The following is a 26175-nucleotide window of genomic DNA, read 5'->3' as shown; positions in this document are numbered from 1 at the left end:
AGAGGTCTCTGCACTGTGGTTCCTCCATAGGTGGTGGCTTGGGAGGTGGACGATGTCACAGGTGATGTGGTTGCGGTCACCTCTGTGCTGCTGCTGGAGGTCCCAGTGACTCCCAAGGTGCTGAAGGATGACGTGGAGGTCTCCGTTGAGGTGCTGGGAGCTGCTGTGGTGCTGGCCTGAGAGCTGGAGGTCACAGAGGTCTCTGCACTGGTGGTTCCTCCATAGGTGGTGGCTTGGGAGGTGGACGATGTCACAGGTGATGTAGTTGAGGTCACCTCTGTGCTGCTGCCTGTGGTCCCAGTGACTCCCAAGGTGCTGAAGGATGACGTGGAGGTCTCCGTTGAGGTGCTGGGAGCAGCTGTGGTGCTGGCCTGAGAGCTGGAGGTCACAGAGGTCTCTGCACTGGTGGTTCCTCCATAGGTGGTGGCTTGGGAGGTGGACCATGTCACAGGTGATGTGGTTGAGGTCACCTCTGTGCTGCTGCTTGAGGTCCCCGTGACTCCCAAGGTGCTGAAGGATGACGTGGAGGTCTCCGTTGAGGTGCTGGGAGCTGCTGTGGTGCTGGCCTCAGAACTCGGGGTCACAGAGGTCTCTGCACTGGTGGTTCCTCCATTGGTGGTGGCTTGGGAGGTGGACCATGTCACAGGTGATGTGATTGAGGTCACCTCTGTGCTGCTTCCTGTGGTCCCAGTGACTCCCAAGGTGGTGAAGGATGACGTGGAGGTATCCGTTGAGGTGCTGGAGGTGCTGGGAGCTGCTGTGGTGCTGGCCTGAGAGCTGGAGGTCACAGAGGTCTCTGCACTGGTGGTTCCTCCATAGGTGGTGGCTTGGGAGGTGGACGATGTCACAGGTGATGTGGTTGCGGTCACCTCTGTGCTGCTGCTGGAGGTCCCAGTGACTCCCAAGGTGCTGAAGGATGACGTGGAGGTCTCTGTTGAGGTGCTGGGAGCTGATGTGTTGATGGCCTCAGAGATGGAGGTCACAGAGGTCTCTGCACTGGTGGTTCCTCCATAGGTGGTGGCTTGGGAGGTGGACGATGTCACAGGTGATGTGGTTGCGGTCACCTCTGTGCTGCTGCCTGTGGTCCCCATGACTCCCAAGGTGCTGAAGGATGACGTGGAGGTCTCCGTTGAGGTGCTGAGGATGGGAGTGGTGCTGGGGTAAAAGCTGGAGGTCACAAAGGTCTCTGCACTGGTGGTTCCTCCATAGGTGGTGGCTTGGGAGGTGGACGATGTCACAGGTGATGTGGTTGAGGTCACCTCTGTGCTGCTGCCTGTGGTCCCAGTGACTCCCAAGGTGCTGAAGGATGACGTGGAGGTCTCCGTTGAGGTGCTGGGAGCTGCTGTGGTGCTGGCCTGAGAGCTGGAGGTCACAGAGGTCTCTGCACTGGTGGTTCCTCCATAGGTGGTGGCTTGGGAGGTGGACGATGTCACAGGTGATGTGGTTGAGGTCACTTCTGTGCTGCTGCCTGTGGTCCCCATGACTCCCAAGGTGCTGAAGGATGACGTGGAGGTCTCCGTTGAGCTGCTGAGGGTGGGAGTGGTGCTGGCCTGAGAGCTGGAGGTCACAGAGGTCTCTGCACTGGTGGTTCCTCCATAGGTGGTGGCTTGGGAGGTGGACGATGTCACAGGTGATGTGGTTGAGGTCACTTCTGTGCTGCTGCCTGTGGTCCCAGTGACTCCCAAGGTGCTGAAGGATGACGTGGAGGTCTCCGTTGAGGTGCTGAGGGTGGGAGTGGTGCTGGCCTGAGAGCTGGAGGTCACAGAGGTCTCTGCACTGGTGGTTCCTCCATAGGTGGTGGCTTGGGAGGTGGACGATGTCACAGGTGATGTGGTTGAGGTCACCTCTGTGCTGCTGCCTGTGGTCCCAGTGACTCCCAAGGTGCTGAAGGATGACGTGGAGGTCTCCGTTGAGGAGGTGGGAGCTGCTGTGGTGCTGGCCTGAGAGCTGGAGGTCACAGAGGTCTCTGCACTGGTGGTTCCTCCATAGGTGGTGGCTTGGGAGGTGGACGATGTCACAGGTGATGTGGTTGCGGTCACCTCTGTGCTGCTGCTGGAGGTCCCAGTGACTCCCAAGGTGCTCAAGGATAACGTGGAGGTCTCCGTTGAGGTGCTGGGAGCTGCTGTGGTGCTGGCCTGAGAGCTGGAGGTCACAGAGGTCTCTGCACTGGTGGTTCCTCCATCGGTGGTGGCTTGGGAGGTGGACGATGTCACAGGTGATGTAGTTGAGGTCACCTCTGTGCTGCTGCCTGTGGTCCCAGTGACTCCCAAGGTGCTGAAGGATGATGTGGAGGTCTCCGTTGAGGTGGTGGGAGCAGCTGTGGTGCTGGCCTGAGAGCTGGAGGTCACAGAGGTCTCTGCACTGGTGGTTCCTCCATAGGTGGTGGCTTGGGAGGTGGACGATGTCACAGGTGATGTGGTTGAGGTCACTTCTGTGCTGCTGCCTGTGGTCCAGTGACTCCCAAGGTGCTGAAGGATGACGTGGAGGTCTCCGTTGAGGAGGTGGGAGCTGGTGTGGTGCTGGCCTGAGAGCTGGAGGTCACAGAGGTCTCTGCACTGGTGGTTTCTCCATAGGTGGTGGCTTGGGAGGTGGACGATGTCACAGGTGATGTGGTTGAGGTCACCTCTGTGCTGCTGCCTGTGGTCCCAGTGACTCCCAAGGTGCTGAAGGATGACGTAGAGGTCTCCGTTGAGCTGCTGGGAGCTGCTGTGGTGCTGGCCTGAGAGCTGGAGGTCACAGAGGTCTCTGCACTGGTGGTTCCTCCATAGGTGGTGGCTTGGGAGGTGGACGATGTCACAGGTGATGTGGTTGAGGTCACCTCTGTGCTGCTGCCTGTGGTCCCCATGACTCCCAAGGTGCTGAAGGATGACGTGGAGGTCTCCGTTGAGCTGCTGAGGGTGGGAGTGGTGCTGGCCTGAGAGCTGGAGGTCACAGAGGTCTCTGCACTGGTGGTTCCTCCATAGGTGGTGGCTTGGGAGGTGGACGATGTCACAGGTGATGTAGTTGAGGTCACCTCTGTGCTGCTGCCTGTGGTCCCAGTGACTCCCAAGGTGCTGAAGGATGACGTGGAGGTCTCCGTTGAGGTGGTGGGAGCAGCTGTGGTGCTGGCCTGAGAGCTGGAGGTCACAGAGGTCTCTGCACTGGTGATTCCTCCATAGGTGGTGGCTTGGGAGGTGGACGATGTCACAGGTGATGTGGTTGAGGTCACCTCTGTGCTGCTGCCTGTGGTTCCAGTGACTCCCAAGGTGCTGAAGGATGACGTGGAGGTCTCCGTTGAGGTGCTGGGAGCTGCTGTGGTGCTTTCCTGAGAGCTGGAGGTCACAGAGGTCTCTGCACTGGTGGTTCCTCCATAGGTGGTGGCTTGGGAGGTGGACGATGTCACAGGTGATGTGGTTGAGGTCACTTCTGTGCTGCTGCCTGTGGTCCCAGTGACTCCCAAGGTGCTGAAGGATGACGTGGAGGTCTCCGTTGAGGAGGTGGGAGCTGCTGTGGTGCTGGCCTGAGAGCTGGAGGTCACAGAGGTCTCTGCACTGGTGGTTTCTCCATAGGTGGTGGCTTGGGAGGTGGACGATGTCACAGGTGATGTGGTTGAGGTCACCTCTGTGCTGCTGCCTGTGGTCCCAGTGACTCCCAAGGTGCTGAAGGATGACGTAGAGGTCTCCGTTGAGCTGCTGGGAGCTGCTGTGGTGCTGGCCTGAGAGCTGGAGGTCACAGAGGTCTCTGCACTGGTGGTTCCTCCATAAGTGGTGGCTTGGGAGGTGGACGATGTCACAGGTGATGTGGTTGAGGTCACCTCTGTGCTGCTGCCTGTGGTCCCAGTGACTCCCAAGGTGCTGAAGGATGACGTGGAGGTCTCCGTTGAGGAGGTGGGAGCTGCTGTGATGCTGGCCTGAGAGCTGGAGGTCACAGAGGTCTCTGCACTGGTGGTTTCTCCATAGGTGGTGGCTTGGGAGGTGGACGATGTCACAGGTGATGTGGTTGAGGTCACCTCTGTGCTGCTGCCTGTGGTCCCCATGACTCCCAAGGTGCTGAAGGATGACGTGGAGGTCTCCGTTGACGTGCTGAGGATGGGAGTGGTGCTGGGGTAAAAGCTGGAGGTCACAGAGGTCTCTGCACTGGTGGTTCCTCCATAGGTGGTGGCTTGGGAGGTGGATGATGTCACAGGTGATGTGGTTGAGGTCACCTCTGTGCTGCTGCCTGTGGTCCCAGTGACTCCCAAGGTGCTGAAGGATGACGTGGAGGTCTCCGTTGAGGTGCTGGGAGCTGCTGTGGTGCTGGCCTGAGAGCTGGAGGTCACAGAGGTCTCTGCACTGGTGGTTCCTCCATAGGTGGTGGCTTGGGAGGTGGACGATGTCACAGGTGATGTAGTTGAGGTCACCTCTGTGCTGCTGCCTGTGGTCCCAGTGACTCCCAAGGTGCTGAAGGATGACGTGGAGGTCTCCGTTGAGGTGGTGGGAGCAGCTGTGGTGCTGGCCTGAGAGCTGGAGGTCACAGAGGTCTCTGCACTGGTGATTCCTCCATAGGTGGTGGCTTGGGAGGTGGACGATGTCACAGGTGATGTGGTTGAGGTCACTTCTGTGCTGCTGCCTGTGGTCCCAGTGACTCCCAAGGTGCTGAAGGATGACGTGGAGGTCTCCGTTGAGGTGCTGGGAGCTGCTGTGGTGCTGGCCTGAGAGCTGGAGGTCACAGAGATCTCTGCACTGGTGGTTCCTCCATAGGTGGTGGCTTTGGAGGTGGACGATGTCACAGGTGATGTGGTTGAGGTCACTTCTGTGCTGCTGCCTGTGGTCCCAGTGACTCTCAAGGTGCTCAAGGATGACGTGGAGGTCTCCGTTGAGGTGCTGAGGGTGGGAGTGGTGCTGGCCTGAGAGCTGGAGGTCACAGAGGTCTCTGCACTGGTGGTTCCTCCATAGGTGGTGGCTTGGGAGGTGGACGATGTCACAGGTGATGTGGTTGAGGTCACCTCTGTGCTGCTGCTGGAGGTCCCAGTGACTCCCAAGGTGCTGAAGGATGACGTGGAGGTCTCCATGGAGGTGCTGGGAGCTGCTGTGGTGCTGGCCTGAGAGCTGGAGGTCACAGAGGTCTCTGCACTGGTGGTTCCTCCATAGGTGGTGGCTTGGGAGGTGGACGATGTCACAGGTGATGTGGTTGAGGTCACCTCTGTGCTGCTGCCTGTGGTCCCAGTGACTCCCAAGGTGCTGAAGGATGACGTGGAGGTCTCCGTTGAGGTGCTGGGAGCAGCTGTGGTGCTGGCCTGAGAGCTGGAGGTCACAGAGGTCTCTGCACCGGTGGTTCCTCCAACGGTAGTGGCTTGGGAGGTGGACGATGTCACAGGTGATGTTTTTGCGGTCACCTCTGTGCTGCTGCTGGAGGTCCCAGTGACTGCAAAGGTGCTGAAGGATGACATGGAGGTCTCCGTTGAGGTGCTGAGGGTTGGAGTGGTGCTGGCCTGAGAGCTGGAGGTCACAGAGGTCTCTGCACTGGTGGTTCCTCCATAGGTGGTGGCTTGGGAGGTGGACGATGTCACAGGTGATGTGGTTGAGGTCACCTCTGTGCTGCTGCCTGTGGTCCCAGTGACTCCCAAGGTGCTGAAGGATGACGTGGAGGTCTCCGTTGAGCTGCTGGGAGCTGCTGTGGTGCTGGCCTGAGAGCTGGAGGTCACAGAGGTCTCTGCACTGGTGGTTCCTCCATAGGTGGTGGCTTGGGAGGTGGACGATGTCACAGGTGATGTGGTTGAGGTCACCTCTGTGCTGCTGCCTGTGGTCCCAGTGACTCCCAAGGTGCTGAAGGATGACGTGGAGGTCTCCGTTGAGGAGGTGGGAGCTGCTGTGGTGCTGGCCTGAGAGCTGGAGGTCACAGAGGTCTCTGCACTGGTGGTTTCTCCATAGGTGGTGGCTTGGGAGGTGGACGATGTCACAGGTGATGTGGTTGAGGTCACCTCTGTGCTGCTGCCTGTGGTCCCCATGACTCCCAAGGTGCTGAAGGATGACGTGGAGGTCTCCGTTGAGCTGCTGAGGGTGGGAGTGGTGCTGGCCTGAGAGCTGGAGGTCACAGAGGTCTCTGCACTGGTGGTTCCTCCATAGGTGGTGGCTTGGGAGGTGGACGATGTCACAGGTGATGTGGTTGAGGTCACCTCTGTGCTGCTGCCTGTGGTCCCAGTGACTCCCAAGGTGCTCAAGGATGACGTGGAGGTCTCCGTTGAGGTGCTGGGAGCTGCTGTGGTGCTGGCCTGAGAGCTGGAGGTCACAGAGGTCTCTGCACTGGTGGTTCCTCCATAGGTGGTGGCTTGGGAGGTGGACGATGTCACAGGTGATGTGGTTGCGGTCACCTCTGTGCTGCTGCTGGAGGTCCCAGTGACTCCCAAGGTGCTGAAGGATGACGTGGAGGTCTCCGTTGAGGTGCTGGGAGCTGCTGTGGTGCTGGCCTGAGAGCTGGAGGTCACAGAGGTCTCTGCACTGGTGGTTCCTCCATAGGTGGTGGCCTGGGAGGTGGACGATGTCACAGGTGATGTAGTTGAGGTCACCTCTGTGCTGCTGCCTGTGGTCCCAGTGACTCCCAAGGTGCTGAAGGATGACGTGGAGGTCTCCGTTGAGGTGCTGGGAGCAGCTGTGGTGCTGGCCTGAGAGCTGGAGGTCACAGAGGTCTCTGCACTGGTGGTTCCTCCATAGGTGGTGGCTTGGGAGGTGGACGATGTCACAGGTGATGTGGTTGAGGTCACTTCTGTGCTGCTGCCTGTGGTCCCAGTGACTCCCAAGGTGCTGAAGGATGACGTGGAGGTCTCCGTTGAGGTGCTGAGGATGGGAGTGGTGCTGGCCTGAGAGCTGGAGGTCACAGAGGTCTCTGCACTGGTGGTTCCTCCATAGGTGGTGGCTTGGGAGGTGGACGATGTCACAGGTGATGTGGTTGCGGTCACCTCTGTGCTGCTGCTGGAGGTCCCAGTGACTCCCAAGGTGCTGAAGGATGACGTGGAGGTCTCCGTTGAGGTGCTGGGAGCTGCTGTGGTGCTGGCCTGAGAGCTGGAGGTCACAGAGGTCTCTGCACTGGTGGTTCCTCCATAGGTGGTGGCTTGGGAGGTGGACGATGTCACAGGTGATGTAGTTGAGGTCACCTCTGTGCTGCTGCCTGTGGTCCCAGTGACTCCCAAGGTGCTGAAGGATGACGTGGAGGTCTCCGTTGAGCTGCTGGGAGCTGCTGTGGTGCTGGCCTGAGAGCTGGAGGTCACAGAGGTCTCTGCACTGGTGGTTCCTCCATAGGTGGTGGCTTGGGAGGTGGACGATGTCACAGGTGATGTGGTTGAGGTCACCTCTGTGCTGCTGCCTGTGGTCCCAGTGACTCCCAAGGTGCTGAAGGATGACGTGGAGGTCTCCGTTGACGTGCTGAGGATGGGAGTGGGGCTGGGGTAAAAGCTGGAGGTCACAGAGGTCTCTGCACTGGTGGTTCCTCCATAGGTGGTGGCTTGGGAGGTGGACGATGTCACAGGTGATGTGGTTGAGGTCACTTCTGTGCTGCTGCCTGTGGTCCCAGTGACTCCCAAGGTGCTGAAGGATGACGTGGAGGTCTCCGTTGAGGTGCTGAGGATGGGAGTGGTGCTGGCCTGAGAGCTGGAGGTCACAGAGGTCTCTGCACTGGTGGTTCCTCCATAGGTGGTGGCTTGGGAGGTGGACGATGTCACAGGTGATGTGGTTGAGGTCACTTCTGTGCTGCTGCCTGTGGTCCCAGTGACTCCCAAGGTGCTGAAGGATGACGTGGAGGTCTCCGTTGAGGTGCTGAGGGTGGGAGTGGTGCTGGCCTGAGAGCTGGAGGTCACAGAGGTCTCTGCACTGGTGGTTCCTCCATAGGTGGTGGCTTGGGAGGTGGACGATGTCACAGGTGATGTGGTTGAGGTCACTTCTGTGCTGCTGCCTGTGGTCCCAGTGACTCCCAAGGTGCTGAAGGATGACGTGGAGGTCTCCGTTGAGGTGGTGGGAGCTGCATTGGTGCTGGCCTGAGAGCTGGAGGTCACAGAGGTCTCTGCACTGGTGGTTCCTCCATAGGTGGTGGCTTTGGAGGTGGACGATGTCACAGGTGATGTGGTTGAGGTCACTTCTGTGCTGCTGCCTGTGGTCCCAGTGACTCCCAAGGTGCTCAAGGATGACATGGAGGTCTCCGTTGAGGTGCTGAGGGTGGGAGTGGTGCTGGCCTGAGAGCTGGAGGTCACAGAGGTCTCTGCACTGGTGGTTCCTCCATAGGTGGTGGCTTGGGAGGTGGACGATGTCACAGGTGATGTGGTTGCCGTCACCTCTGTGCTGCTGCTGGAGGTCCCAGTGACTGCAAAGGTGCTGAAGGATGACGTGGAGGTCTCCATGGAGGTGCTGGGAGCTGCTGTGGTGCTGGCCTGAGAGCTGGAGGTCACAGAGGTCTCTGCACTGGTGGTTCCTCCGTAGGTGGTGGCTTGGGAGGTGGACGATGTCACAGGTGATGTGGTTGAGGTCACCTCTGTGCTGCTGCCTGTGGTCCCAGTGACTCCCAAGGTGCTGAAGGATGACGTGGAGGTCTCCGTTGAGGAGGTGGGAGCTGCTGTGGTGCTGGCCTGAGAGCTGGAGGTCACAGATGTCTCTGCACTGGTGGTTCCTCCATAGGTGGTGGCTTGGGAGGTGGACGATGTCACAGGTGATGTGGTTGAGGTCACCTCTGTGCTGCTGCCTGTGGTCCCAGTGACTCCCAAGGTGCTGAAGGATGACGTGGAGGTCTCCGTTGAGCTGCTGTGAACTGCTGTGGTGCTGGCCTGAGAGCTGGAGGTCACAGAGGTCTCTGCACTGGTGGTTCCTCCATAGGTGGTGGCTTGGGAGGTGGACGATGTCACAGGTGATGTGGTTGAGGTCACCTCTGTGCTGCTGCCTGTGGTCCCAGTGACTCCCAAGGTGCTGAAGGATGACGTAGAGGTCTCCGTTGAGGTGCTGAGGATGGGAGTGGTGCTGGCCTGAGAGCTGGAGGTCACAGAGGTCTCTGCACTGGTGGTTCCTCCATAGGTGGTGGCTTGGGAGGTGGACGATGTCACAGGTGATGTGGTTGAGGTCACCTCTGTGCTGCTGCCTGTGGTCCCAGTGACTCCCAAGGTGCTGAAGGATGACGTGGAGGTCTCCGTTGATGTGCTGGGAGCTGCTGTGGTGCTGGCTTGAGAGCTGGAGGTCACAGAGGTCTCTGCACTGGTGGTTCCTCCATAGGTGGTGGCTTGGGAGGTGGACGATGTCACAGGTGATGTGGTTGAGGTCACCTCTGTGCTGCTGCCTGTGGTCCCAGTGACTCCCAAGGTGCTGAAGGATGACGTGGAGGTCTCCGTTGAGGTGCTGAGGGTGGGAGTGGTGCTGGCCTGAGAGCTGGAGGTCACAGAGGTCTCTGCACTGGTGGTTCCTCCATAGGTGGTGGCTTGGGAGGTGGACGATGTCACAGGTGATGTGGTTGAGGTCACTTCTGTGCTGCTGCCTGTGGTCCCAGTGACTCCCAAGGTGCTCAAGGATGACGTGGAGGTCTCCGTTGAGGTGGTGGGAGCTGCATTGGTGCTGGCCTGAGAGCTGGAGGTCACAGAGGTCTCTGCACTGGTGGTTCCTCCATAGGTGGTGGCTTTGGAGGTGGACGATGTCACAGGTGATGTGGTTGAGGTCACTTCTGTGCTGCTGCCTGTGGTCCCAGTGACTCCCAAGGTGCTCAAGGATGACATGGAGGTCTCCGTTGAGGTGCTGAGGGTGGGAGTGGTGCTGGCCTGAGAGCTGGAGGTCACAGAGGTCTCTGCACTGGTGGTTCCTCCATAGGTGGTGGCTTGGGAGGTGGACGATGTCACAGGTGATGTGGTTGAGGTCACCTCTGTGCTGCTGCCTGTGGTCCCAGTGACTCCCAAGGTGCTGAAGGATGACGTGGAGGTCTCCGTTGAGCTGCTGTGAACTGCTGTGGTGCTGGCCTGAGAGCTGGAGGTCACAGAGGTCTCTGCACTGGTGGTTCCTCCATAGGTGGTGGCTTGGGAGGTGGACGATGTCACAGGTGATGTGGTTGAGGTCACCTCTGTGCTGCTGCCTGTGGTCCCAGTGACTCCCAAGGTGCTGAAGGATGACGTAGAGGTCTCCGTTGAGGTGCTGAGGATGGGAGTGGTGCTGGCCTGAGAGCTGGAGGTCACAGAGGTCTCTGCACTGGTGGTTCCTCCATAGGTGGTGGCTTGGGAGGTGGACGATGTCACAGGTGATGTGGTTGAGGTCACCTCTGTGCTGCTGCCTGTGGTCCCAGTGACTCCCAAGGTGCTGAAGGATGACGTGGAGGTCTCCGTTGATGTGCTGGGAGCTGCTGTGGTGCTGGCTTGAGAGCTGGAGGTCACAGAGGTCTCTGCACTGGTGGTTCCTCCATAGGTGGTGGCTTGGGAGGTGGACGATGTCACAGGTGATGTGGTTGAGGTCACCTCTGTGCTGCTGCCTGTGGTCCCAGTGACTCCCAAGGTGCTGAAGGATGACGTGGAGGTCTCCGTTGAGGTGCTGAGGGTGGGAGTGGTGCTGGCCTGAGAGCTGGAGGTCACAGAGGTCTCTGCACTGGTGGTTCCTCCATAGGTGGTGGCTTGGGAGGTGGACGATGTCACAGGTGATGTGGTTGAGGTCACTTCTGTGCTGCTGCCTGTGGTCCCAGTGACTCCCAAGGTGCTCAAGGATGACGTGGAGGTCTCCGTTGAGGTGGTGGGAGCTGCATTGGTGCTGGCCTGAGAGCTGGAGGTCACAGAGGTCTCTGCACTGGTGGTTCCTCCATAGGTGGTGGCTTTGGAGGTGGACGATGTCACAGGTGATGTGGTTGAGGTCACTTCTGTGCTGCTGCCTGTGGTCCCAGTGACTCCCAAGGTGCTCAAGGATGACATGGAGGTCTCCGTTGAGGTGCTGAGGGTGGGAGTGGTGCTGGCCTGAGAGCTGGAGGTCACAGAGGTCTCTGCACTGGTGGTTCCTCCATAGGTGGTGGCTTGGGAGGTGGACGATGTCACAGGTGATGTGGTTGCGGTCACCTCTGTGCTGCTGCTGGAGGTCCCAGTGACTGCAAAGGTGCTGAAGGATGACGTGGAGGTCTCCGTTGAGGTGCTGAGGGTTGGAGTGGTGCTGGCCTGAGAGCTGGAGGTCACAGAGGTCTCTGCACTGGTGGTTCCTCCATAGGTGGTGGCTTGGGAGGTGGACGATGTCACAGGTGATGTGGTTGAGGTCACCTCTGTGCTGCTGCCTGTGGTCCCAGTGACTCCCAAGGTGCTGAAGGATGACGTGGAGGTCTCCGTTGAGGAGGTGGGAGCTGCTGTGGTGCTGGCCTGAGAGCTGGAGGTCACAGAGGTCTCTGCACTGGTGGTTCCTCCATAGGTGGTGGCTTGGGAGGTGGACGATGTCACAGGTGATGTGGTTGAGGTCACCTCTGTGCTGCTGCCTGTGGTCCCAGTGACTCCCAAGGTGCTGAAGGATGACGTGGAGGTCTCCGTTGATGTGCTGAGGATGGGAGTGGTGCTGGCCTGAGAGCTGGAGGTCACAGAGGTCTCTGCACTGGTGGTTCCTCCATAGGTGGTGGCTTGGGAGGTGGACGATGTCACAGGTGATGTGGTTGAGGTCACCTCTGTGCTGCTGCCTGTGGTCCCAGTGACTCCCAAGGTGCTGAAGGATGACGTGGAGGTCTCCGTTGATGTGCTGGGAGCTGCTGTGGTGCTGGCTTGAGAGCTGGAGGTCACAGATGTCTCTGCACTGGTGGTTCCTCCATAGGTGGTGGCTTGGGAGGTGGACGATGTCACAGGTGATGTGGTTGAGGTCACCTCTGTGCTGCTGCCTGTGGTCCCAGTGACTCCCAAGGTGCTGAAGGATGACGTGGAGGTCTCCGTTGAGGTGCTGAGGGTGGGAGTGGTGCTGGCCTGAGAGCTGGAGGTCACAGAGGTCTCTGCACTGGTGGTTCCTCCATAGGTGGTGGCTTGGGAGGTGGACGATGTCACAGGTGATGTGGTTGAGGTCACTTCTGTGCTGCTGCCTGTGGTCCCAGTGACTCCCAAGGTGCTGAAGGATGACGTGGAGGTCTCCGTTGAGGTGCTGGGAGCAGCTGTGGTGCTGGCCTGAGAGCTGGAGGTCACAGATGTCTCTGCACTGGTGGTTCCTCCATAGGTGGTGGCTTGGGAGGTGGACGATGTCACAGGTGATGTGGTTGAGGTCACCTCTGTGCTGCTGCTGGAGGTCCCAGTGACTCCCAAGGTGCTGAAGGATGACGTGGAGGTCTCCATGGAGGTGCTGGGAGCTGCTGTGGTGCTGGCCTGAGAGCTGGAGGTCCCAGAGGTCTCTGCACTGGTGGTTCCTCCATAGGTGGTGGCTTGGGAGGTGGACGATGTCACAGGTGATGTGGTTGAGGTCACCTCTGTGCTGCTGCCTGTGGTCCCAGTGACTCCCAAGGTGCTGAAGGATGACGTGGAGGTCTCCGTTGAGCTGCTGTGAACTGCTGTGGTGCTGGCCTGAGAGCTGGAGGTCACAGAGGTCTCTGCACTGGTGGTTCCTCCATAGGTGGTGGCTTGGGAGGTGGACGATGTCACAGGTGATGTGGTTGAGGTCACCTCTGTGCTGCTGCCTGTGGTCCCAGTGACTCCCAAGGTGCTGAAGGATGACGTAGAGGTCTCCGTTGAGGTGCTGAGGATGGGAGTGGTGCTGGCCTGAGAGCTGGAGGTCACAGAGGTCTCTGCACTGGTGGTTCCTCCATAGGTGGTGGCTTGGGAGGTGGACGATGTCACAGGTGATGTGGTTGAGGTCACCTCTGTGCTGCTGCCTGTGGTCCCAGTGACTCCCAAGGTGCTGAAGGATGACGTGGAGGTCTCCGTTGAGGTGCTGAGGGTGGGAGTGGTGCTGGCCTGAGAGCTGGAGGTCACAGAGGTCTCTGCACTGGTGGTTCCTCCATAGGTGGTGGCTTGGGAGGTGGACGATGTCACAGGTGATGTGGTTGAGGTCACTTCTGTGCTGCTGCCTGTGGTCCCAGTGACTCCCAAGGTGCTGAAGGATGACGTGGAGGTCTCCGTTGAGGTGGTGGGAGCTGCATTGGTGCTGGCCTGAGAGCTGGAGGTCACAGAGGTCTCTGCACTGGTGGTTCCTCCATAGGTGGTGGCTTTGGAGGTGGACGATGTCACAGGTGATGTGGTTGAGGTCACTTCTGTGCTGCTGCCTGTGGTCCCAGTGACTCCCAAGGTGCTCAAGGATGACATGGAGGTCTCCGTTGAGGTGCTGAGGGTGGGAGTGGTGCTGGCCTGAGAGCTGGAGGTCACAGAGGTCTCTGCACTGGTGGTTCCTCCATAGGTGGTGGCTTGGGAGGTGGACGATGTCACAGGTGATGTGGTTGCCGTCACCTCTGTGCTGCTGCTGGAGGTCCCAGTGACTCCCAAGGTGCTGAAGGATGACGTGGAGGTCTCCATGGAGGTGCTGGGAGCTGCTGTGGTGCTGGCCTGAGAGCTGGAGGTCACAGAGGTCTCTGCACTGGTGGTTCCTCCATAGGTGGTGGCTTGGGAGGTGGACGATGTCACAGGTGATGTGGTTGCGGTCACCTCTGTGCTGCTGCCTGTGGTCCCAGTGACTCCCAAGGTGCTCAAGGATGACGTGGAGGTCTCCGTTGAGGTGCTGAGGGTTGGAGTGGTGCTGGCCTGAGAGCTGGAGGTCACAGAGGTCTCTGCACTGGTGGTTCCTCCATAGGTGGTGGCTTGGGAGGTGGACGATGTCACAGGTGATGTGGTTGAGGTCACCTCTGTGCTGCTGCCTGTGGTCCCAGTGACTCCCAAGGTGCTCAAGGATGACGTGGAGGTCTCCGTTGAGGAGGTGGGAGCTGCTGTGGTGCTGGCCTGAGAGCTGGAGGTCACAGAGGTCTCTGCACTGGTGGTTCCTCCATAGGTGGTGGCTTGGGAGGTGGACGATGTCACAGGTGATGTGGTTGAGGTCACCTCTGTGCTGCTGCCTGTGGTCCCAGTGACTCCCAAGGTGCTGAAGGATGACGTGGAGGTCTCCGTTGATGTGCTGAGGATGGGAGTGGTGCTGGCCTGAGAGCTGGAGGTCACAGAGGTCTCTGCACTGGTGGTTCCTCCATAGGTGGTGGCTTGGGAGGTGGACGATGTCACAGGTGATGTGGTTGAGGTCACCTCTGTGCTGCTGCCTGTGGTCCCAGTGACTCCCAAGGTGCTGAAGGATGACGTGGAGGTCTCCGTTGATGTGCTGGGAGCTGCTGTGGTGCTGGCTTGAGAGCTGGAGGTCACAGATGTCTCTGCACTGGTGGTTCCTCCATAGGTGGTGGCTTGGGAGGTGGACGATGTCACAGGTGATGTGGTTGAGGTCACCTCTGTGCTGCTGCCTGTGGTCCCAGTGACTCCCAAGGTGCTGAAGGATGACGTGGAGGTCTCCGTTGAGGTGCTGAGGGTGGGAGTGGTGCTGGCCTGAGAGCTGGAGGTCACAGAGGTCTCTGCACTGGTGGTTCCTCCATAGGTGGTGGCTTGGGAGGTGGACGATGTCACAGGTGATGTGGTTGAGGTCACTTCTGTGCTGCTGCCTGTGGTCCCAGTGACTCCCAAGGTGCTGAAGGATGACGTGGAGGTCTCCGTTGAGGTGCTGGGAGCAGCTGTGGTGCTGGCCTGAGAGCTGGAGGTCACAGATGTCTCTGCACTGGTGGTTCCTCCATAGGTGGTGGCTTGGGAGGTGGACGATGTCACAGGTGATGTGGTTGAGGTCACCTCTGTGCTGCTGCTGGAGGTCCCAGTGACTCCCAAGGTGCTGAAGGATGACGTGGAGGTCTCCATGGAGGTGCTGGGAGCTGCTGTGGTGCTGGCCTGAGAGCTGGAGGTCCCAGAGGTCTCTGCACTGGTGGTTCCTCCATAGGTGGTGGCTTGGGAGGTGGACGATGTCACAGGTGATGTGGTTGAGGTCACCTCTGTGCTGCTGCCTGTGGTCCCAGTGACTCCCAAGGTGCTGAAGGATGACGTGGAGGTCTCCGTTGAGCTGCTGTGAACTGCTGTGGTGCTGGCCTGAGAGCTGGAGGTCACAGAGGTCTCTGCACTGGTGGTTCCTCCATAGGTGGTGGCTTGGGAGGTGGACGATGTCACAGGTGATGTGGTTGAGGTCACCTCTGTGCTGCTGCCTGTGGTCCCAGTGACTCCCAAGGTGCTGAAGGATGACGTAGAGGTCTCCGTTGAGGTGCTGAGGATGGGAGTGGTGCTGGCCTGAGAGCTGGAGGTCACAGAGGTCTCTGCACTGGTGGTTCCTCCATAGGTGGTGGCTTGGGAGGTGGACGATGTCACAGGTGATGTGGTTGAGGTCACCTCTGTGCTGCTGCCTGTGGTCCCAGTGACTCCCAAGGTGCTGAAGGATGACGTGGAGGTCTCCGTTGATGTGCTGGGAGCTGCTGTGGTGCTGGCTTGAGAGCTGGAGGTCACAGATGTCTCTGCACTGGTGGTTCCTCCATAGGTGGTGGCTTGGGAGGTGGACGATGTCACAGGTGATGTGGTTGAGGTCACCTCTGTGCTGCTGCCTGTGGTCCCAGTGACTCCCAAGGTGCTGAAGGATGACGTGGAGGTCTCCGTTGAGGTGCTGAGGGTGGGAGTGGTGCTGGCCTGAGAGCTGGAGGTCACAGAGGTCTCTGCACTGGTGGTTCCTCCATAGGTGGTGGCTTGGGAGGTGGACGATGTCACAGGTGATGTGGTTGAGGTCACTTCTGTGCTGCTGCCTGTGGTCCCAGTGACTCCCAAGGTGCTCAAGGATGACGTGGAGGTCTCCGTTGAGGTGGTGGGAGCTGCATTGGTGCTGGCCTGAGAGCTGGAGGTCACAGAGGTCTCTGCACTGGTGGTTCCTCCATAGGTGGTGGCTTTGGAGGTGGACGATGTCACAGGTGATGTGGTTGAGGTCACTTCTGTGCTGCTGCCTGTGGTCCCAGTGACTCCCAAGGTGCTCAAGGATGACATGGAGGTCTCCGTTGAGGTGCTGAGGGTGGGAGTGGTGCTGGCCTGAGAGCTGGAGGTCACAGAGGTCTCTGCACTGGTGGTTCCTCCATAGGTGGTGGCTTGGGAGGTGGACGATGTCACAGGTGATGTGGTTGCCGTCACCTCTGTGCTGCTGCTGGAGGTCCCAGTGACTCCCAAGGTGCTGAAGGATGACGTGGAGGTCTCCATGGAGGTGCTGGGAGCTGCTGTGGTGCTGGCCTGAGAGCTGGAGGTCACAGAGGTCTCTGCACTGGTGGTTCCTCCATAGGTGGTGGCTTGGGAGGTGGACGATGTCACAGGTGATGTGGTTGCGGTCACCTCTGTGCTGCTGCCTGTGGTCCCAGTGACTCCCAAGGTGCTCAAGGATGACGTGGAGGTCTCCGTTGAGGTGCTGAGGGTTGGAGTGGTGCTGGCCTGAGAGCTGGAGGTCACAGAGGTCTCTGCACTGGTGGTTCCTCCATAGGTGGTGGCTTGGGAGGTGGACGATGTCACAGGTGATGTGGTTGAGGTCACCTCTGTGCTGCTGCCTGTGGTCCCAGTGACTCCCAAGGTGCTCAAGGATGACGTGGAGGTCTCCGTTGAGGAGGTGGGAGCTGCTGTGGTGCTGGCCTGAGAGCTGGAGGTCACAGAGGTCTCTGCACTGGTGGTTCCTCCATAGGTGGTGGCTTGGGAGGTGGACGATGTCACAGGTGATGTGGTTGAGGTCACCTCTGTGCTGCTGCCTGTGGTCCCAGTGACTCCCAAGGTGCTGAAGGATGACGTGGAGGTCTCCGTTGATGTGCTGAGGATGGGAGTGGTGCTGGCCTGAGAGCTGGAGGTCACAGAGGTCTCTGCACTGGTGGTTCCTCCATAGGTGGTGGCTTGGGAGGTGGACGATGTCACAGGTGATGTGGTTGAGGTCACCTCTGTGCTGCTGCCTGTGGTCCCAGTGACTCCCAAGGTGCTGAAGGATGACGTGGAGGTCTCCGTTGATGTGCTGGGAGCTGCTGTGGTGCTGGCTTGAGAGCTGGAGGTCACAGATGTCTCTGCACTGGTGGTTCCTCCATAGGTGGTGGCTTGGGAGGTGGACGATGTCACAGGTGATGTGGTTGAGGTCACCTCTGTGCTGCTGCCTGTGGTCCCAGTGACTCCCAAGGTGCTGAAGGATGACGTGGAGGTCTCCGTTGAGGTGCTGAGGGTGGGAGTGGTGCTGGCCTGAGAGCTGGAGGTCACAGAGGTCTCTGCACTGGTGGTTCCTCCATAGGTGGTGGCTTGGGAGGTGGACGATGTCACAGGTGATGTGGTTGAGGTCACTTCTGTGCTGCTGCCTGTGGTCCCAGTGACTCCCAAGGTGCTGAAGGATGACGTGGAGGTCTCCGTTGAGGTGCTGGGAGCAGCTGTGGTGCTGGCCTGAGAGCTGGAGGTCACAGATGTCTCTGCACTGGTGGTTCCTCCATAGGTGGTGGCTTGGGAGGTGGACGATGTCACAGGTGATGTGGTTGAGGTCACCTCTGTGCTGCTGCTGGAGGTCCCAGTGACTCCCAAGGTGCTGAAGGATGACGTGGAGGTCTCCATGGAGGTGCTGGGAGCTGCTGTGGTGCTGGCCTGAGAGCTGGAGGTCCCAGAGGTCTCTGCACTGGTGGTTCCTCCATAGGTGGTGGCTTGGGAGGTGGACGATGTCACAGGTGATGTGGTTGAGGTCACCTCTGTGCTGCTGCCTGTGGTCCCAGTGACTCCCAAGGTGCTGAAGGATGACGTGGAGGTCTCCGTTGAGCTTGCTGTGAACTGCTGTGGTGCTGGCCTGAGAGCTGGAGGTCACAGAGGTCTCTGCACTGGTGGTTCCTCCATAGGTGGTGGCTTGGGAGGTGGACGATGTCACAGGTGATGTGGTTGAGGTCACCTCTGTGCTGCTGCCTGTGGTCCCAGTGACTCCCAAGGTGCTGAAGGATGACGTAGAGGTCTCCGTTGAGGTGCTGAGGATGGGAGTGGTGCTGGCCTGAGAGCTGGAGGTCACAGAGGTCTCTGCACTGGTGGTTCCTCCATAGGTGGTGGCTTGGGAGGTGGACGATGTCACAGGTGATGTGGTTGAGGTCACCTCTGTGCTGCTGCCTGTGGTCCCAGTGACTCCCAAGGTGCTGAAGGATGACGTGGAGGTCTCCGTTGATGTGCTGGGAGCTGCTGTGGTGCTGGCTTGAGAGCTGGAGGTCACAGATGTCTCTGCACTGGTGGTTCCTCCATAGGTGGTGGCTTGGGAGGTGGACGATGTCACAGGTGATGTGGGTTGAGGTCACCTCTGTGCTGCTGCCTGTGGTCCCAGTGACTCCCAAGGTGCTGAAGGATGACGTGGAGGTCTCCGTTGAGGTGCTGAGGGTGGGAGTGGTGCTGGCCTGAGAGCTGGAGGTCACAGAGGTCTCTGCACTGGTGGTTCCTCCATAGGTGGTGGCTTGGGAGGTGGACGATGTCACAGGTGATGTGGTTGAGGTCACTTCTGTGCTGCTGCCTGTGGTCCCAGTGACTCCCAAGGTGCTGAAGGATGACGTGGAGGTCTCCGTTGAGGTGGTGGGAGCTGCATTGGTGCTGGCCTGAGAGCTGGAGGTCACAGAGGTCTCTGCACTGGTGGTTCCTCCATAGGTGGTGGCTTGGAGGTGGACGATGTCACAGGTGATGTGGTTGAGGTCACTTCTGTGCTGCTGCCTGTGGTCCCAGTGACTCCCAAGGTGCTCAAGGATGACATGGAGGTCTCCGTTGAGGTGCTGAGGGTGGGAGTGGTGCTGCCTGAGAGCTGGAGGTCACAGAGGTCTCTGCACTGGTGGTTCCTCCATAGGTGGTGGCTTGGGAGGTGGACGATGTCACAGGTGATGTGGTTGCCGTCACCTCTGTGCTGCTGCTGGAGGTCCCAGTGACTCCCAAGGTGCTGAAGGATGACGTGGAGGTCTCCATGGAGGTGCTGGGAGCTGCTGTGGTGCTGGCCTGAGAGCTGGAGGTCACAGAGGTCTCTGCACTGGTGGTTCCTCCATAGGTGGTGGCTTGGGAGGTGGACGATGTCACAGGTGATGTGGTTGCGGTCACCTCTGTGCTGCTGCTGGAGGTCCCAGTGACTGCAAAGGTGCTGAAGGATGACGTGGAGGTCTCCGTTGAGGTGCGAGGGTTGGAGTGGTGCTGGCCTGAGAGCTGGAGGTCACAGAGGTCTCTGCACTGGTGGTCCTCCATAGGTGGTGGCTTGGGAGGTGGACGATGTCACAGGTGATGTGTTGAGGTCACCTCTGTGCTGCTGCCTGTGGTCCCAGTGACTCCCAAGGTGCTGAAGGATGACGTGGAGGTCTCCGTTGATGTGCTGAGGATGGGAGTGTGCTGGCCTGAGAGCTGGAGGTCACAGAGGTCTCTGCACTGGTGGTTCCTCCATAGGTGGTGGCTTGGGAGGTGGACGATGTCACAGGTGATGTGGTTGAGGTCACCTCTGTGCTGCTGCCTGTGGTCCCAGTGACTCCAAGGTGCTGAAGGATGACGTGGAGGTCTCCGTTGATGTGCTGGGAGCTGCTGTGGTGCTGGCTGAGAGCTGGAGGTCACAGATGTCTCTGCACTGGTGGTTCCTCCATAGGTGGTGGCTTGGGAGGTGACGATGTCACAGGTGATGTGGTTGAGGTCACCTCTGTGCTGCTGCCTGTGGTCCCAGTGACTCCCAAGGTGCTGAAGGATGACGTGGAGGTCTCCGTTGAGGTGCTGAGGGTGGGAGTGGTGCTGGCCTGAGAGCTGGAGGTCACAGAGGTCTCTGCACTGGTGGTTCCTCCATAGGTGGTGGCTTGGGAGGTGGACGATGTCACAGGTGATGTGGTTGAGGTCACCTCTGTGCTGCTGCCTGTGGTCCCAGTGACTCCCAAGGGTGCTGAAGGATGACGTGGAGGTCTCCGTTGAGGTGCTGGGAGCAGCTGTGGTGCTGGCCTGAGAGCTGGAGGTCACAGATGTCTCTGCACTGGTGGTTCCTCCATAGGTGGTGGCTTGGGAGGTGGACGATGTCACAGGTGATGTGGTTGAGGTCACCTCTGTGCTGCTGCTGGAGGTCCCAGTGACTCCCAAGGTGCTGAAGGATGACGTGGAGGTCTCCATGGAGGGTGCTGGGAGCTGCTGTGGTGCTGGCCTGAGAGCTGGAGGTCCCAGAGGTCTCTGCACTGGTGGTTCCTCATAGGTGGTGGCTTGGGAGGTGGACGATGTCACAGGTGATGTGGTTGAGGTCACCTCTGTGCTGCTGCCTGTGGTCCAGTGACTCCCAAGGTGCTGAAGGATGACGTGGAGGTCTCCGTTGAGCTGCTGGGAGCTGCTGTGGTGCTGGCCTGAGAGCTGGAGGTCACAGAGGTCTCTGCACTGGTGGTTCCTCCATAGGTGGTGGCTTGGGAGGTGGACGATGTCACAGGTGATGTGGTTGAGGTCACCTCTGTGCTGCTGCCTGTGGTCCCAGTGACTCCCAAGGTGCTGAAGGATGACGTGGAGGTCACCGTTGAGGTGCTGAGGGTGGGAGTGGTGCTGGCCTGAGAGCTGGAGGTCACAGAGGTCTCTGCACTGGTGGTTCCTCCATAGGTGGTGGCTTGGGAGGTGGACGATGTCACAGGTGATGTGGTTGAGGTCACTTCTGTGCTGCTGCCTGTGGTTCCAGTGACTCCCAAGGTGCTGAAGGATGACGTGGAGGTCACCGTTGAGGTGCTGGGAGCTGCTGTGGTGCTGGCCTGAGAGCTGGAGGTCACAGAGGTCTCTGCACTGGTGGTTCCTCCATAGGTGGTGGCTTGGGAGGTGGACGATGTCACAGGTGATGTGGTTGAGGTCACTTCTGTGCTGCTGCCTGTGGTCCCAGTGACTCCCAAGGTGCTCAAGGATGACGTGGAGGTCTCCGTTGAGGTGCTGAGGGTGGGAGTGGTGCTGGCCTGAGAGCTGGAGGTCACAGAGGTCTCTGCACTGGTGGTTCCTCCAAAGGTGGTGGCTTGGGAGGTGGACGATGTCACAGGTGATGTGGTTGAGGTCACCTCTGTACTGCTACCTTGTGGTCCCAGTGACTCCCAAGGTGCTCAAGGATGACGTGGAGGTCTCCGTTGAGGTGCTGAGGGTGGGAGTGGTGCTGGCCTGAGAGCTGGAGGTCACAGAGGTCTCTGCACTGGTGGTTCCTCCATAGGTGGTGGCTTGGGAGGTGGACGATGTCACAGGTGATGTGGTTGAGGTCACTTCTGTGCTGCTGCCTGTGGTCCCAGTGACTCCCAAGGTGCTCAAGGATGACATGGAGGTCTCCGTTGAGGTGCTGGGAGCTGCTGTGGTGCTGGCCTGAGAGCTGGAGGTCACAGAGGTCTCTGCACTGGTGGTTCCTCCAACTGTAGTGGCTTGGGAGGTGGACGATGTCACAGGTGATGTGGTTGCGGTCACCTCTGTGCTGCTGCCTGTGGTCCCAGTGACTCCCAAGGTGCTGAAGGATGACGTGGAGGTCTCCATGGAGGTGCTGGGAGCTGCTGTGGTGCTGGCCTGAGAGCTGGAGGTCCCAGAGGTCTCTGCACTGGTGGTTCCTCCATAGGTGGGGGGCTTGGGAGGTGGACGATGTCACAGGTGATGTGGTTGAGGTCACCTCTGTGCTGCTGCCTGTGGTCCAGTGACTCCCAAGGTGCTGAAGGATGACGTGGAGGTCTCCGTTGAGCTGCTGAGGGTGGGAGTGGTGCTGGCCTGAGAGCTGGAGGTCACAGAGGTCTCTGCACTGGTGGTTCCTCCAACGGTAGTGGCTTGGGAGGTGGACGATGTCACAGGTGATGTGGTTGCGGTCACCTCTGTGCTGCTGCTGGAGGTCCAGTGACTGCAAAGGTGCTGAAGGATGACGTGGAGGTCTCCGTTGAGGTGCTGAGGGTGGGAGTGGTGCTGGCCTGAGAGCTGGAGGTCACAGAGGTCTCTGCACTGGTGGTTCCTCCATAGGTGGTGGCTTGGGAGGTGGACGATGTCACAGGTGATGTGGTTGAGGTCACCTCTGTGCTGCTGCCTGTGGTCCCAGTGACTCCCAAGGTGCTGAAGGATGACGTGGAGGTCTCCGTTGAGCTGCTGGGAGCTGCTGTGGTGCTGGCCTGAGAGCTGGAGGTCACAGAGGTCTCTGCACTGGTGGTTCCTCCATAGGTGGTGGCTTGGGAGGTGGACGATGTCACAGGTGATGTGGTTGAGGTCACTTCTGTGCTGCTGCCTGTGGTCCCAGTGACTCCCAAGGTGCTGAAGGATGACGTAGAGGTCTCCGTTGAGGTGCTGAGGATGGGAGTGGTGCTGGCCTGAGAGCTGGAGGTCACAGAGGTCTCTGCACTGGTGGTTCCTCCATAGGTGGTGGCTTGGGAGGTGGACGATGTCACAGGTGATGTGGTTGAGGTCACCTCTGTGCTGCTGCCTGTGGTCCCAGTGACTCCCAAGGTGCTGAAGGATGACGTGGAGGTCACCGTTGAGGTGCTGAGGGTGGGAGTGGTGCTGGCCTGAGAGCTGGAGGTCACAGAGGTCTCTGCACTGGTGGTTCCTCCATAGGTGGTGGCTTGGGAGGTGGACGATGTCACAGGTGATGTGGTTGAGGTCACTTCTGTGCTGCTGCCTGTGGTTCCAGTGACTCCAAGGTGCTGAAGGATGACGTGGAGGTCACCGCTGAGGTGCTGGGAGCTGCTGTGGTGCTGGCCTGAGAGCTGGAGGTCACAGAGGTCTCTGCACTGGTGGTTCTCCATAGGTGGTGGCTTGGGAGGTGGACGATGTCACAGGTGATGTGGTTGAGGTCACCTCTGTGCTGCTGCCTGTGGTCCCAGTGACTCCCAAGGTGCTCAAGGATGACGAGGAGGTCTCCGTTGAGGTGCTGAGGGTGGGAGTGGTGCTGGCCTGAGAGCTGGAGGTCACAGAGGTCTCTGCACTGGTGGTTCCTCATAGGTGGTGGCTTGGGAGGTGGACGATGTCACAGGTGATGTGGTTGAGGTCACTTCTGTGCTGCTGCCTGTGGTCCCAGTGACTCCCAAGGTGCTGAAGGATGACGTGGAGGTCTCCGTTGAGGTGCTGGGAGCTGCTGTGGTGCTGGCCTGAGAGCTGGAGGTCACAGAGGTCTCTGCACTGGTGGTTCCTCCCAAGGCCACCACCTATGGGAGGAACCACCAGTGCAGAGACCTCTGTGACCTCCAGCTCTCAGGCCAGCACCACAGCAGCTCCCAGCACCTCAACGGAGACCTCCACGTCATCCTTCAGCACCTTGGGAGTCACTGGACCACAGGCAGCAGCACAGAAGTGACCTCAACCACATCACCTGTGACATCGTCCACCTCCCAAGCCACCACCTATGGAGGAACCACCAGTGCAGAGACCTCTGTGACCTCCAGCTCTCAGGCCAGCACCACTCCCACCCTCAGCACCTCAACGGAGACCTCCTCGTCATCCTTGAGCACCTTGGGAGTCACTGGGACCACAGGCAGCAGCACAGAGGTGACCTCAACCACATCACCTGTGACATCGTCCACCTCCCAAGCCACCACCTATGGAGGAACCACCAGTGCAGAGACCTCTGTGACCTCCAGCTCTCAGGCCAGCACCACAGCAGCTCCCAGCACCTCAGCGGTGACCTCCACGTCATCCTTCAGCACCTTGGGAGTCACTGGAACCACAGGCAGCAGCACAGAAGGTGACCTCAACCACATCACCTGTGACATCGTCCACCTCCCAAGCCACCACCTATGGAGGAACCACCAGTGCAGAGACCTCTGTGACCTCCAGCTCTCAGGCCAGCACCACTCCCACCCTCAGCACCTCAACGGTGACCTCCACGTCATCCTTCAGCACCTTGGGAGTCACTGGACCACAGGCAGCAGCACAGAGGTGACCTCAACCACATCACCTGTGACATCGTCCACCTCCCAAGCCACCACCTATGGAGGAACCACCAGTGCAGAGACCTCTGTGACCTCCAGCTCTCAGGCCAGCACCACTCCCATCCTCAGCACCTCAACGGAGACCTCTACGTCATCCTTCAGCACCTTGGGAGTCACTGGGACCACAGGCAGCAGCACAGAAGTGACCTCAACCACATCACCTGTGACATCGTCCACCTCCCAAGCCACCACCTATGGAGGAACCACCAGTGCAGAGACCTCTGTGACCTCCAGCTCTCAGGCCAGCACCACAGCAGCTCCCAGCAGCTCAACGGAGACCTCCACGTCATCCTTCAGCACTTGGGAGTCACTGGGACCACAGGCAGCAGCACAGAGGTGACCTCAACCACATCACCTGTGACATCGTCCACCTCCCAAGCCACCACCTATGGAGGAACCACCAGTGCAGAGACCTCTGTGACCTCCAGCTCTCAGGCCAGCACCACTCCCACCCTCAGCACCTCAACGGAGACCTCCACGTCATCCTTCAGCACCTTTGCAGTCACTGGGACCTCCAGCAGCAGCACAGAGGTGACCGCAACCACATCACCTGTGACATCGTCCACCTCCAAGCCACTACCGTTGGAGGAACCACCAGTGCAGAGACCTCTGTGACCTCCAGCTCTCAGGCCAGCACCACTCCCACCCTCAGCAGCTCAACGGAGACCTCCACGTCATCCTTCAGCACCTTGGAGTCACTGGGACCACAGGCAGCAGCACAGAGGTGACCTCAACCACATCACCTGTGACATCGTCCACCTCCCAAGCCACCACCTATGGAGGAACCACCAGTGCAGAGACCTCTGGGACCTCAGCTCTCAGGCCAGCACCACAGCAGCTCCCAGCACCTCCATGGAGACCTCCACGTCATCCTTCAGCACCTTGGGAGTCACTGGGACCACAGGCAGCAGCACAGAGGTGACCGCAACCACATCACCTGTGACATCGTCCACCTCCAAGCCACTACAGTTGGAGGAACCACCAGTGCAGAGACCTCTGTGACCTCCAGCTCTCAGGCCAGCACCACAGCAGCTCCCAGCACCTCAACGGAGACCTCCATGTCATCCTTGAGCACCTTGGGAGTCACTGGGACCACAGGCAGCAGCACAGAAGTGACCTCAACCACATCACCTGTGACATCGTCCACCTCCCAAGCCACCACCTATGGAGGAACCACCAGTGCAGAGACCTCTGTGACCTCCAGCTCTCAGGCCAGCACCACTCCCACCCTCAGCACCTCAACGGAGACCTCCACGTCATCCTTGAGCACCTTGGGAGTCACTGGGACCACAGGTAGCAGTACAGAGGTGACCTCAACCACATCACCTGTGACATCGTCCACCTCCCAAGCCACCACCTTTGGAGGAACCACCAGTGCAGAGACCTCTGTGACCTCCAGCTCTCAGGCCAGCACCACTCCCACCCTCAGCACCTCAACGGAGACCTCCACGTCATCCTTGAGCACCTTGGGAGTCACTGGGACCACAGGCAGCAGCACAGAAGTGACCTCAACCACATCACCTGTGACATCGTCCACCTCCCAAGCCACCACCTATGGAGGAACCACCAGTGCAGAGACCTCTGTGACCTCCAGCTCTCAGGCCAGCACCACAGCAGCTCCAGCACCTCAACGGTGACCTCCACGTCATCCTTCAGCACCTTGGGAGTCACTGGAACCACAGGCAGCAGCACAGAAGTGACCTCAACCACATCACCTGTGACATCGTCCACCTCCCAAGCCACCACCTATGGAGGAACCACCAGTGCAGAGACCTCTGTGACCTCCAGCTCTCAGGCCAGCACCACTCCCACCCTCAGCACCTCAACGGTGACCTCCACGTCATCCTTCAGCACCTTGGGAGTCACTGGGACCACAGGCAGCAGCACAGAGGTGACCTCAACCACATCACCTGTGACATCGTCCACCTCCCAAGCCACCACCTATGGAGGAACCACCAGTGCAGAGACCTCTGTGACCTCCAGCTCTCAGGCCAGCACCACAGCAGCTCCCAGCAGCTCAACGGAGACCTCCACGTCATCCTTCAGCACCTTGGGAGTCACTGGGACCACAGGCAGCAGCACAGAGGTGACCTCAACCACATCACCTGTGACATCGTCCACCTCCCAAGCCACCACCTATGGAGGAACCACCAGTGCAGAGACCTCTGGGACCTCCAGCTCTCAGGCCAGCACCACAGCAGCTCCCAGCACCTCCATGGAGACCTCCACGTCATCCTTCAGCACCTTGGGAGTCACTGGGACCTCCAGCAGCAGCACAGAGGTGACCTCAACCACATCACCTGTGACATCGTCCACCTCCCAAGCCACCACCTATGGAGGAACCAC

This window comes from Tinamus guttatus, unplaced genomic scaffold (assembly GCF_059628265.1).
Source record: "Tinamus guttatus ecotype Peru unplaced genomic scaffold, ASM5962826v1 Tinamus_guttatus_pri_ptg001246l, whole genome shotgun sequence".
In the NCBI taxonomy this organism is placed as follows: domain Eukaryota; kingdom Metazoa; phylum Chordata; class Aves; order Tinamiformes; family Tinamidae; genus Tinamus; species Tinamus guttatus.
The sequence above is the reverse complement of the archived record's forward strand: the minus strand, read 5'-3'. Positions refer to the sequence as shown.